The sequence below is a fragment of the Psittacula echo genome (genome assembly GCF_963264785.1).
Source record: "Psittacula echo genome assembly, chromosome: 7".
NCBI lineage: Eukaryota > Metazoa > Chordata > Aves > Psittaciformes > Psittacidae > Psittacula > Psittacula echo.
The window spans coordinates 19,770,688-19,783,997 of NC_137740.1; the positions used below are offsets into that span (position 1 = coordinate 19,770,688).

General features: G+C 42.0%; 1 protein-coding gene across 4 annotated transcripts in view; it reads left to right on the top strand.

Moving 5' to 3' along the window:
* The window catches only part of ATF6 (activating transcription factor 6), a 77,779-nt gene that overhangs the window by 58,872 nt on the left and 5,597 nt on the right, over nt 1-13,310 (top strand). The gene's annotated exons all lie outside the window — the stretch shown is intronic.

Consider the following 13,310-nt stretch of genomic DNA (forward strand, 5'->3'; position numbering starts at 1 on the left):
TTGAGGGGCTGCCAAGTTAGGACATATTTGGGGCACAGGGTCACTGTCAGAGTCATAAAACACATCATGAACCCTGTAACAGTATAAACTGTACTTTCTGAATATCTGTGCACATAGTGCTTCTAGAAAACTTGTGTGTTTAACAGTACAAGCAAATCATAAATGCAAATTTTATTCTTAAATTCAGGCATGCTGAAAACATTATTTTATGATGCAAATTTCCATAAACTAAGGAAAAAAAAAAGTAAAATCAGTTTAGGCTTTCAACATTTTGATAATTACATTTTTCCATGCAGTACAGTAAGTTCAGTGTGATAATCTGTAACTAGCTATCTTAGGGGAATTTTTATTAGATGGATCAGTATTATTTTTGATGTTTATCTGCCTGAAACTCCCTTTTCATGTCCATTACAAAAATCCTTTTCTGGCTGAGCCATGAATTATCACATGCAAACGGGCACTTTATCACTTAAAGAACAAACACTATTTCTAAATTACAAAGTATTTCCTCTTAACATCTTACTGAGTCTTGTTTTACTTGAAGTAACTTTTCAGTTGTTGGAGTAAATATGTTTTGGAAAATACACATCAGAAGCCAGTGACAAATCTTATCCTTGATTTATAATGAAACATTGTGAAATTTTAGTTACTTGGGTTCTTTGGAAATTTTCTTCAGAACATCAGCATAATCCAGGAAATAAAAAAATGTCCAGGGATTTGGGCAGAGATGTTGAAACAGATGAAACACAAGGATAGCATTAAGTAAACAATGACATCAAACACTGCTTTGTCTATGACACGCAGCCAGGTATTAGGAAAAAAATTGCAAGGTACACAAGAGGCAGTAGGTAACTTGGCTTGATTTTTAATTTGGTTATTAGTAGATTACCAGAGGAGACGATTCCCTAAAAAGTTCTGCCTGGAGAAGGTCCCATTTTCTTTCCTTTCAGAACATTGCTCCTTCACCCTGTTCTGCCTCTGTGGGGACTGAGCGTGTCCTGAATAAGCATCTGAAAGCTAGCTGACAACAAAGCTTTCCTCCCAGCTGTTCTTTGAAGCCCACCTTAATTTTTTGTCCACCTGCAGAGAGCTGGCTGCTAGAAGAGGATGGGTCTCCCTGGGACGATTTGGCAAAACTTTCAATGAAAGGACTTGTCCCCTTGTGCCTTTTCTTATGCCTCAGCCAGGTCTCTGTGGAAGAACAGAAACTTTTTCCACTGCCACCTACTTGCCCTTCCTTTTTGTTGCCACAAACCTGGCAGAGGAGATGAAGGGAATGAAAGTGAATGTCCTTTTCTTTGAAACTCTTTTGGAACATCATCACTTGCTTTCTTCCTCGGGATCTTTATTTGTCTGTGTACAAAAGTTTACCCATGACACTGTTTCCAAACATGAAACAGCTTACAGTTTAGTTGAGAACCCTTTGAACTGCTTGGATAGTCTTTTTCCCAGCAGAACTGTCTGACTGCACTTTGATTACTTGACTGCCTTCTGAGCGTAGCTACAGACTGCCTATAGTTGGCTTGAGCTGTTCCCACCACCACTGCAGGGACAAAGGACAGGTATGGACAAAGATGAGGAAGCAAAAAGAGTTGTCAGTCACTGTCCCACATGACTCTGCATGGATGTTTATGACATGATTCTGCACAACTGGTCTGGCAGTTTTCACCAGTGTATAAAGTAGAATCAAATTTATACTTTGAAGAGTTTTTCTTGGAGGGAAGAGTGGGGGTAAGTCCAGATAGTGGTAGTCTGAGTGCTTTGCAGGTAATGGCAAATCTCATTGAAAAATTTTGTAGTAGACAGGTGTGGGTATGTGAGCACGTATGCATTCAATAAGATGAAAGTTTGAGAACAATTTTGTACAAACCGATAATAGTACATTACTAATTTTCGAGGCAAAAGCTTGATAAAAACTATTCAGTTGCTGTATGTAGGAAAGGAGTAAAAATGGCCATTACCTTGCAGCTTTCTCCTGTGTGCTGCTTCTGGTAAGACTTAATTGACTGTGAATCATACTAATGTAAGCATGAGGATAAGCCAGCAAAAACCCCATTGAGGGCTTATGCACAGGTGCACAGAAATAGGTTTAAATATTTAAATATATTTAATATGATAACATGTTAAATATGTTTAAATGTAAGGTTTTTAAGTATAATAACTTGTTACACATTGGTATGTGTTAATCCTCTCTCTTTTACCCTCTTTTCTTTCTTCTGCACCCTCTTCCAAGCCTCTTTCCAAGCTTGCTGGGCCGCCTAGCCCCTGGCAGTTGACAGCCAGTACTTGCTGTCAGCTCTTCCATTTCTGCCTCCCCTGATGCCTTCCCAGCCCTTTAGCCTTCTCCCATTTACGTGCTGGCTGCTGTTCCTTGGTACAACTCTCCATTTTGCCCCTACAGCCACCCATGCCCATGTTTTGAGCTGACTCTGCCCAACAACAAAACCCCAGCATTTGTGCACAAAAAAGTGTCACTCACAGAAAATCTTCCTGATGGTACCTAAGGACCTTAGGGTTGGTGAGCCTGGAGAGAAAAAAGCAGAACTGGATAGTCCTGGTTGCACTGTATATGGTTTCGGATGCACCATTGGTGTGCCTTTACTGAGAAGTTATTCCAGGAAGAAATATCTTTCAGTTTCTCATGGGAATGAAAGCCAACTGCAATTTACAGTTAAACTCTAGCTTTTGTTTTTAACCAAGTCATGTTTGTTATGCTGGATTGCAGCTATTATTTTAGAAATCTAACTATGCACTTGAGACCAGTTAAGTCTCCAGTAGATTTCATTCCTAAATTTGCTTTTATTGTAATTTGGAGTCTTGTTGGCTCATTACTCCAGTTCCAAATTGACATATAGGCAGTGCCTTTCTTGAAGTTTAAGTGAAAACATCTGCCATTAGCCTTCTATTTACTTAATTGCTGTAAAAATGCAGTTATATGTAAAAAATGGGTTATAACATCAGTCTTTGTATCAAAATAATCTATAGAGTAAGACACAGCTAAGCCAGTCTCCCTACCCCAGGCACAAGCCTTTTGTCTCTGCAGAATGCCCACAGCACACCACACTACCAGTAGTCTGCTTCTTGCAGCACACAGAAGTGAGAACATACGTACAGTCCTTCAGTATAGGAGATAGCATTCAATGTTTAGCCCAAGAAGCCACTTTCATTAATAGATTTCTTCCTACGATTAGGTTAGGTACTCTTGCAGCATGCACTTCCTCTTGGTAGGAGCAGCTGTAAACATCCATGCAGATGTGTACTCACCTTGAGTATTGGTGCCCTAAGCAGCAGCACAAAGACCAAACAGTCCTGTTTTATTCTTAGGATCCCTGTGCAGAACAATTCCCTATACATGAAAGTCCTTCCATCATTTGCTCTCATTTGAGGGTTGGTGTCTGCGCAACAGTGAGAGGCCTGATGACAAAGCCCGTGGTGAGATCTGAGGCTCATTATCTGAGAATTGGCAGCCATGCCAGTTTTGAAATTTTTACAAATATTCTGAGTAGGTTCTTGGTCTAGTGTCACACAGTGGGACTTGTCTTCAGTCTGCCTTTGGCATAGCTGTGTGCCTGACCCTCTGTAACTTGTATGTTTCTGATTTCTTAAGGAGCCCCGTTCTCCTAAGGGTTGCTTTTTGTCATGAAACACAACATGGAAATAGTCTCCTAGAGGCAGAAATGAACTGTGAACAAGATGCTGAGTTTTGCAAAGTCCATGTGCTCCGTTGCGTTGGCCAGCCCCTGATCACGACCACTTCCCTCAGCCTTCCTTGCTAGCTTCCACCATCATACTGATGTAACAGACTTCAGAAGTGCTATGAGATAATACACATTCTAAATAAAAAGGTCGATAACAAATCTAGTGTTAAGGCTTTTTGATCAAAACTGGAGTGATTTCTGCCATCAAGCATCATGATTATTTTCGCGCAGTTACAAAGAATCATCTTTCAACGGACAGCCTTGTGCAAGCCACTCACAGACGTTCAAGGCTGGTGGCAAGCTGTGAAAAATCCATAAGGCAAACAGAACCCACACAGGCTGAGAAGGAAAATAGAAACAAAAGCTCTTTGGAAAGTAACAATGCTCTGTGAGTTCCCATGTCTTGGGGTTGAACAAATAAAGTCTCCAACTTCCTGTGCCTTTCAGGGTCAAGCAAACAAAAGATGCCATTTCCATCTTTTGGAGAGAGAAGCAGAATTCCCAGTCAGTTATTGGAAGAGGAAGGTATGAAACCATACATACCATTTAATGGCAGAGGACTTCCCTGAAGGTCACTGCTTAACATTTGGGTAGCCTTCTCTCTCACTTTGAATAGCTTCAGAATGGTTTCCAGGTGGCTAATGGCCCCAGCTATCTCTACCTGTGATTCACAGAATCACAGAATAGTTTGGGATGAAAAGGACCTTAAAAATCATCTTGTTCCAACCCCCTGTCCAGGGCATTTCATTCTTCTCATCATGATTAGAAGCCAAGTCTTAGTCCCTGTGGCTCCTTCTCACAGCTGCTGTCCTTGGCCCCAGACTGAGAAGCTCATGCCAGTCTAGTCAATACAGAGGACACATCTCCTGGCTAAACAAGCATGATCTATAGAGATAAGTCTCTCATTGTTTCTGCTCTTATATCTGGATTTAGCAGAAATCATTGAGAACTCAGCAACTTATAAGTTATAGTGTATAAGCAGAAGGCTCTGGAGGTTGTCTATGTAGGATTACAACCTATCTGTGAGATGAAAGAACGGTGGCTGCTTAAGTTTTTTAGGAAGGTTGCTGAGAATCCTTTAAAGCATGAAGACCTAAACCAGGATGTAGGAAAATATATCTAAGAATATCTACATGTTGTAAGTCTACAGCCCATTTTGAAAATGCCACCCTTCTGCTTCTTGGGCTGCCAGTTGAAGAATAGCAGTACTTTGGTGAAGCCTGACCAAGAAAAATCAAAGCCATGGTTAGCTGTCAGTTAGACCTTACTGCAGCAGCTGATTACTGAGCCTGCACTAAGAAACACGGAGAGTCTGCTATGCTCTCTATGCAGTTGTGGACAAGCATTGTGTCAAGTTTCTGTGGTTCTGCTGTAATTAGGGGTGGTTTGTAAATGTCACAGAGGTACCTCAGCTCCCGTGCTCATGCAAAGCTGTGCTGTAGAGATCAGGATTGAAATCATGCCATAAGATACTTTATCAAGGAATTTTAATCGTATTGTAGGATGCTGCTGTTGTCACTCCTGTTCTCTTTTCAAAGTGATGTAAAAGCACAGTTTATCAAAACAGAATACCCTACCAAACTTTCCTACATTTCTTTGAACATCAGAATCAGTCATTGCCTAGATGCAGTCTTAAATAGGTATTTTCCACATATTTTGTTATATTTGAGAGACTTTGCTCTCCCCAGCCATTGTCTGTTAGTATATGTTGTCTTTGACAGGAAGGAGAAGATTAAATTACTCAAAAAAGTATGAAAGAAATCATTCAAGAATCTGCACACAAAAGTAATGGAATCAGTGTCATTTGAGTTCATGTTTATTTAGTTAGACAGGAAACGATCAAGAAATGAAATCATAAAGGCTTAGTCCCCGGTGACTTTTCATAACGAGCTGTTTACCTAAATTGCTAAATAAGCAACCTATTTTTATGTATTCAAAAGAACAGGAAGATGATTTTGTAGGATCCTCTGTGCCTTTTTGTCCTTTCATTAATACAAAAATAGTATCTCTTGGGTTTTGTGTGGTAGAGCAGGCTAAGCCCCAGTGTGACTGGTCTTCTCTGTATGGACAGGATAAATGCTACAGATGGCATTTTCTTGGGAACACACTGTTCATGAAGGGGGTAGAGAGTGAGTCATAAATTAATTGGAATGTTTGTACTTAGTGTTTCCAATACCAGTGTGGAGTTATTACACCAGATTATTTTTTCCATATAAAAGGCACACTTCTATAAAATCCACAAAATAGAAGAAGAAAGAAACCCATGGCATTAACTGCCAGTATAGATGGTATGGACTTACAGAAGGAACCATATTCAGTTTAGAACTGAACATGTGTGTGTGTCGCTGCAGAGATCCTGTCTTCTAGACTTTCGTTAACCCTAGATGCTGATACTGCTCTGTAGGTACGCTCTCCCACCAAGCTTCACAGAGAGCACTGTCCTGAGAGCTGTGCTGAAAAGCAAAGAGAAAATTTTCATCCCCATCTGTGAGGTTACCATCACCATCTCTGCTCCATGGAACTGTTTGCACAGCATATTGTAATTCTAACCTCAAGCCCAGCTGATCTGCCTTAGTACATTTTCAAATGTTGTAAATTCAAGCTTACATAATTCTGCCTCATGTTAATTTATAGGTGACAAACACAGTTTTATGTTGGTGATGCATAGGCTAACTCTGGTAGTTCTTTATTTCTACAGTGATGTGAAACATAATTATCCATAGTGAGCTCACCCTGTAAAAACATAAAAAAACTGCAACAGAGCTGGTAGAAGAGGTTCACATTTATGAGTTCTGCCTTGAGAACATCACTGGACTGAACTTAGAGATTAGTAAAAACACAGCAGTCCAAGAGGGTCATTTTCAGTGTTTGGGTTGCAGTCTCTAAGGAGACTGCTGTCAGTGAGGCCAGGAGGCTTTCACCTTCTCATACTCCAGGTCTAACCTCCATGCAGCTTTGCTCACCCTCATCATACAGTCCACCTTACTTCTAGTGCTTCCTGGGCGTCCTCTGGGCTTAATCATTTGTAGCAAGGTTGCTGTAGGAAAGCATTTGAAAAATATGTCCTGAGCATCTGAAGAACATTTTTGGTCATCCACATCATTGTAAATCATCTATCTCCATCCTTTCTTCTATAGAAGCCCCGGAGAAGCTTGTGTGGAGAGAAGTGAACACCCCACACAGACAGAAGCTTCACAAAGATGGCGTTAAAAATACTGTTCTATGAGCAAGAGCTGATCACAGTATCTAAATAAATGAGGTAATTTTATGTATCCAAGTGAGACAGGTGGAAAATTCAGCTCATTCTTTGGATACTATCCCAACTATAAAGACATTTCAGCTGTAAGTGAATACAGGCTCTCACCAGTCCTCACTCTTAAATCAGTGAGACACTTTTAACACAAGAACACAAATGATACTGGGTGGCAGAAAAGGTCCGTGTCAATGAAAAAGTGAGGTTGCCTCTTTGAAAAAAGAAAATAAAGCCAAAGAGTTCATTTTATCAGTATGTGCCTACAAATAGAAATGGTGAAGTATATACTACAGTTCACAGCTAAGGGCTAAATAAGAATAGGAAATAATATTAAAAGAAAAAACAATAGGATAAAGTGCTGGCAAATGTGATGAAGATTAATTAAAGATTAAAAGCTCACTGCAAAAGTCTTTAAAAGGACCCTAGAAATCCAAGGGGCTTAAGTAACACATTGAAGTCAATTCATAGAAGTAAGAAGGTATCTTTTAAATAATCGACATTGTGGCCAAATGAGGGAATAGAAAATGAAGGCAGTTTCTGGCAGACTAAATGTCAAACTGTAAGAAGCCAAGCCAGAAAGAGATATTGAGGAACAGCATGCCTGAGGCTTAAAAAAATAATAGAAACATTTCTCAGAGGAAGCCTGCCAGGGAATCTCTAGTGCCCATAGAGAACCAAGGTGTAAAAGAACACTTCAAGTTTAAATCAGCACTGTTGAAGGAAAGAAGAAAAAGTTCTTGTTCTGGTGTTAACCACTGAGGTCATATATGTATCAGGAGAATGGCAAATGACAAATAAGGCGAAGATTTTTTAAAAACGGCCTCAGGAACTGTAAAAAATGAAGTCTCACTTTTGCACAAGCTGACTCTGTGAGAGTTGAACATGCCCTGCTACATACAACTGGGAAAAGCTATCACAGCTTCTGCAGAGGAAAGTTCTACCATAGTGCTCCATTGGAGGCCTCAGAGGGATAGTGAGTGCGAGGATAAGGGTGGTCTCATCAGCACAATACCTGAGTGTTCAAAAAGCTTGGAAAAAGGTAGCTCTTCAGAGACTGCTAGGAGAAAGCAAGCTTTTGGAGACAAGAGGGAAGCCTCACTTGTGGATTAGTATCTCTCTAAAATGTGTAAATATTTGTGGAAACAGATGGTCACATTTTGCAATGAAGAGGATGTTACCAGTAGACTCCCATGCAGGTCTGTGCTGGGGAGATGCCCATGCATCTCCAGGCACAGGCTGGAAGATCTTGGGAGGGAGTGAAGCTCTGTTCAGCAGGTGAAACTTGGTGTGAAAAAAATGCAAAAGAACTTACATAGGAAAAGTGTTCCTGACCAAAATGTCAGGTTCTAACTGAGCTGTTACTGCCCAGAGGAGCCACTGCGAATCCTTCCCTGAAGTGTTGGCTTAGCCGAGGAAGAAAAGCACTATAATTCATTAGAGAGGGAGCAGAAAACAAGACATGAACCATCTTTACAGCCCTGTTGAATCTCTGTCTTCAATACTATACATTTTTGGTCACAGAGTTTTATAGATATATATAAAACAATGAAAGATGCAGGTAAAAAGCAAGAGAACATTAAGTGTATCAATTTCCCTGCTCCAACGACTATTGAATTTGACAGCGATGGCTGAGAATAAGGTTATAACAGAACCCTAAGAGCCATGAATGCTGTAGATAAGGTAGGTAGGAAGCAGTTATTTACTATTTCACATATCACCAAAAGTATGTGCTTGCCCTAAATTTTGCTTGTGCTACTGGTCACTGTCAAAGGCACAGGTTGGATGGGACTTTGCTACCAGGACTTTGCTCTCCTGCCTGTGCAGAACAGCCATCCTTAGACAGTACCAAGGTTAGAAAAGAAGAACAGCCACTCCATCGGCGCAGCAGGAAGCAGAGGAGCTTGCTGGTATTTAAAACAAAAGGTAGCATTAGGTCAGAAAGGTTTCTCCAGCTCTAGCAGCCTCTGTGGAATGCTAGGCCCATGGTAGGGACAGAAGAGACCATGCCCATGCCTCCCAGTCCCTCTCTGCTACACTGAGAGGGAGCAGTCCCCTGTGTGCTGTCAGTGACAAACCCTCCAGCCCTTGTTCTTGAAAGAAGCCTTTACTGGAATGTCCTTCTAGCCTACTCTCCTGTGTACAGTTATTTGTCTTGTAAGTGAGTATGTCTGGATTTGTGGGCTGTGTGGGGAGTTTGTTTATACTTTTTATGCCTCCCAAGCAGACATGTTCTGCTTAACAGAGTTGATCTTCCTCCAACCTCTTCACTCCCAAGAGTTTTCTGTGCAGCAGAACTGCTTTGCCCCTTGTCTTTGTTTTCTCTTCTATTTTTTATCCCTTGTCATTAGTATTGCCACAGCTGCTTATGTTTCAAATATGGCCATCCTGCAGCAATGATATCCTGCCAACAACATGCATATGCACAGCCAGTGCTGTCAAAAATGTCTGTTTCCGAGAAATACTCTACCTGAGGGAGCTTTAAATGATGTGCCTGGGAGGGTCAACACTGCTGATTCTGAGCCTTTCTTCTTGAGATGGCCATGAGCTCCCTCCAAAACAAATAAGAGCAATCACAGTAGATCCACACTGGCCCCTCTCCTCATGCTCTTTCTTGTAGAGGGAAATGACTGTTCAGTATGAAAGAAGGGGAGGTGGGACATAGGTGGGAAATGGTCCCCGGGAAGAGACAACTTTCTTTCCCTGATTCCGAGATGTTCTAGTCTGGACCAGGTACTGCAAAGCACCATCTGGCACAGATCTGCTACTGACTGTGTTGCCCACAGGTGCTGTCTTTTTCCAAAAATCACACAGTGGTGTACGCTAAGGGCATGTTGTGCTCCTCATCCACAGTCAGTGCTGATCTCTCCTGTGGCTCCTTTATTTACTTAGGAGGCCACAGACAGTTTGTTTCCTTTGGCTTTCTTGCTTACCCCTCTTGCCTGTAAGTATCCCCCTTAGATAGCCCCAGTGCTCTAACAGCTTAGACTTGGGGAGAGACTCCATCTCCTTGCTGTAAGCTTGTAATTTGTCAAAGTGACCTTGATTGTGTGTATCCAGTGTTTCTAACCATGGCCCCTGTTCCTGTATGTGTATAGACCCAACAGCCTGGCTCACAGTTTGCTAGGAGACCTGCAGAACTGAAATGCCCAGGATCTCACTTAGCCGTTGTCAGGGTCTGAGGACAGCTGAGTCCACGGAGGTGAGACCATTGCAACTGGTTTGTTTGGACATAGTTCCAAGTGAGAATTTACTTTTTAACAGAGAAGTAATTTGGGTCACAATATAATTCCCTTGCCTCCAATAATCCTGTATAACAAGCAAATCTGTGAATGCTTTAGGAACCCTACTGCATTGTTGCAGTAAGTGTATTTTTAGTCTGTGTAGCTGTTACAGTAACACCGCTTTGGATATATACTTATTTGGTAGTGTATAGCAACCCTTCAGATTGGAAACATTGTCCAGATGTGCTGAGTAGGACAGTCAGGGCTGCTCAGCAGAGATGAGATGGAAGATTGCAGGAGTGATGGTGCAGAGGAAGCCCCTGAATTATGTCAGGGGACATCTGCAGCCCTTCAACAGGCCAGCCCCAGAGCTGTGTGCCCTCATCTTCTTACGAAGCTTGTGCTTTCTGAACTCTGTGCTGCCTTAAACATAAGCTCTGTTTTGGGCCAGGGCAGGTTGCAGTATAAATTATTTGGGTAATTCAGGGCTAAATCATTCTTTGAAACAAACTTTAGCATTGTCAGCTTGGCACAGCTAGCATAAAGCAACCAGGTACTGGAATACATCTGGTGTCTCTTTGAAAGCTGCCTTGGTTCCTGCTGGTGTGATAGATGGGGCTGCAGAAGCGGCTCCAAGCATAAATTAACTCTGACACAGACTGTCTTTGGAATCTAGTGTACCAAAGCAAACTTTCTCATTAGAAGGTGATATGGGAATGGCATTGTAGCAGGCATGAGTTCAGCAAAGATGGGTTTAAAGGATTTGGTGGTTGTATCACCTTGCACAGAGATAATTCTCTGACACCTATTTTCATATCAGCTAAACTAGTTACATGGATAGCGACTTCACTCTGCACTGTTGTCCATGAAGAGGGGATGATTCTCTAGCCTTAGTGACTAAGACAGGTAGTTAAAGTAAAGATGGTGCAAGTGATTTCCCTTTGTATCTTACCAGAAGGAGTAAGGACATAGTCCAGCTCTATGTGCTTGACACTAGCTTAACTGTGTATTCAGTGAGCACAGTGAGAGTAGAGCCAGGCAGATTCTGACCACTTTTACAAATCACCTACTAAGAAGCCAGCCAGTAGGTATGTGGGTTATCTACTACAAAAGCACCTAGGGCCTTTGAGAAGAGGCTGAGAACTGCGGATGTCAAGTAAGTGCCACAGGCCCTGAATTATAGAGTATTGGTCTCACAGAATATGTTTTGGGTAGTCCACTGTGTAACTGCCTGGGGTAAGGTAAAATTCATAGTTGATATGGTAGAACAAAGCTCTGTCCTAAGCTTACCTAAGCCATAAGCACATCTTCAGAAAGCTGCAAAGCTCCTCCATGGTATTTGGTTACAGCCCAAACAGTTCAGCAAGGTCAGGTGGCATTTCAGGGGAGCTCTGTTTCAGCCTCTCTGCAAACTGTGCAGTTTTCAAGACAAGCATTTTCCTGCAGCAAAGCTTTTTGGGGAAAGTATATGTAAGCGGGAAGGAGTAAAATACTAGAATAATGTGGTTCTGCCTTATGACTGCATCCATAGGGCCAAACAACTGACTGATGTGTAGAGTTTAAACCTAGAGAGACAATTGACATCACCATTTGTTCTGGCTTACTTACAGAACAGACACTAAGATTTTCATTACTCACCTCTCAAGCCCTCTGCCTGTCTTCTGCCTTTCCCTAAGACAGCATATCTTATATAAGTAGATGTCTGATTTCAAAGATGGACATTTGAACGTTCAACTTATTGATACATGTCAGTACTACTAAGGGGAGAAGGAGGACTTTGGTTTTATGGTCTCTCTGTTAAGCCAGTTTTGAAAATTTAGTGTTTCAAATATGAAGACAGTCTTCCGTCATCTCCTGTAATTTGTGACAGTAGTTATTACCCTCAGCCTTATTTGCTAAATGTTTTTGGTTTGGACTGCAGACTTCAGTTTTCATCAGTGGGATCTAGCAACATGTTCACTTTTTAGAGGAACTGCCATAAACCCTGGAGAGCAGCACTACAGAGTTAGATTTCTGTTCCTTAGACCAAGCTTGTGCTGGGAGTCTGGTACTGGCTGTGAAAGCCAGTGAGCCTCTTTGAGAAGGTGCAGTCAGAGAACAGCAATGTTCCACAACTACCTGTGCTGTTTATTTGAAGTTGTCTGTCATCTGAAGCATGGCTTTTAAACCTGTTAACAAATAATTAACTGCAACACAGCCTTTTGGCCTGGGAAGGATAGCTTCTCAATCCTGAGGCTGTACCATGTGAGAGGCTGTGTGTTCTAAACTTCAAAGAGGAGAAATAAATCTATTTATAAATCCAGACACCTCTACAGGAGATCTGTTCCTGAGTTTTCGCTTATGTAATCCTACAAAACATCAGTCATAGGTAACTAAAGACAATAAACTTTAGAAATAACTCAGTGTCAAGTGTTGCTCTGGGCTATTAAGCCACCCTGTGCAATGCATGTTGGCAGTGCTGACCTTCCAGCCAGCAAGCGAGCAGCGGCAGCAGGCTGTGAGGTGTGATGGGTGCATGCTTAGGCAGGGCAGTACATGCTGACCTGAGTGTTGAGAGAAAGCACTGGTTACATACTCTGGCGCCTCCAGAGATCAGCCATATGCAACTGGTGAGCTCAACACTCGTCAGGGTCTCTCTACCTTGTGCTCCACTGGTGTCTCCCAGATGTTGATCATGCTGGATGTCCTCATGGAAGAAGAAAAGAAAGCTTGATCAGGCTACTTTTAAAAGTTCTGATGCAGGAATCACCAGGCAAAATTGTTGGCCTGTTCTGTGGCCTCATCCACAGAACAGGCCACGCGGTCCCATGAGGAATCCACAACTCTACTTTAGATATTGCCCATCCAGATATTGCTGACAAGGGATTAGGAATAGCACAACTGAGTGTGTCCAGCTATGTAGCCACTGGATTTAAACTGGCCATCAACGAAAATTGGCACAGTTCTCACCGCTGCCTGAACCATAGGCACTGGAGGTGTGCATCGCTTCCCTGTTTGAAACATCAGCTCAAATCTCACTGCAAGGGCTTTGCCCAAGTTGCACTGTCTTGTCTTTGTCAAAAGAGTAAGAGTAGAGAGAGTCATCACAGCTCAGTGAATTATGTTGGCTTCTTTGTGAACCTGGGCTCTTTAATGACT